This window comes from Dipodomys merriami, unplaced genomic scaffold (assembly GCF_024711535.1).
Source record: "Dipodomys merriami isolate MVZ:Mamm:240054 unplaced genomic scaffold, mDipMer1.0.p SCAF_127, whole genome shotgun sequence".
Lineage (NCBI taxonomy): Eukaryota > Metazoa > Chordata > Mammalia > Rodentia > Heteromyidae > Dipodomys > Dipodomys merriami.
The window spans coordinates 2,486,485-2,487,126 of record NW_027202571.1 but is presented as its reverse complement, the minus strand read 5'-3'; positions in this window follow the sequence as shown (position 1 = coordinate 2,487,126).

Here is a 642-nt window from a genome sequence, read left to right as displayed (position 1 = left end):
GCTTACTTCACTTAATATAATTTTTTCCAAGCCTTTCCATTTCCTAACAAATGGGGCAATGTCATTCTTTCTGATGGAGGCATAGAATTCCATTGTGTATATATACCACATTTTCTTGATCCATTCATCTACTGAGGGGCATCGGGGTTGGTTCCATATCTTAGCTTTGGTAAATAATGCTGCAAAAAACATAGTTGTGCTGGTAGCTTTAGTGTGGTCTTGTTTGTAAACATTTGGGTAAATGCCCAAAAGTGGGATTGCTGGATCATAGGGGAGATCTATGTGAAGTCTCTTGAGGAACCTCCATACTGCTTTCCAAAGTGGTTGAACAAGTTTACATTCCCACCAACAATGAAGTAAGGTTCCTTTCTGTCCACATCCCCTCCAGCATCTGTTGTTGTTAGAGTTCTTGATTTTTGCTGTTCTAACTGGAGTGAGGTGATATCTAAATGTTGTTTTGATTTGCATTTCTTTTAGGGCTAGGGATGTTGAACATTTCTTCATGTGTCTATTGGCCATCCTTCTTTCTTCTTCAGAGAAGCTTCTCTTTAAGTCTTTCGCCAACTTATTTATTGGGCAGTTGTTTCTTTGAGGATTTGTTGTTGGGTGGTTTAATTTTTTGAGTTCCAAGTATATTTTAGA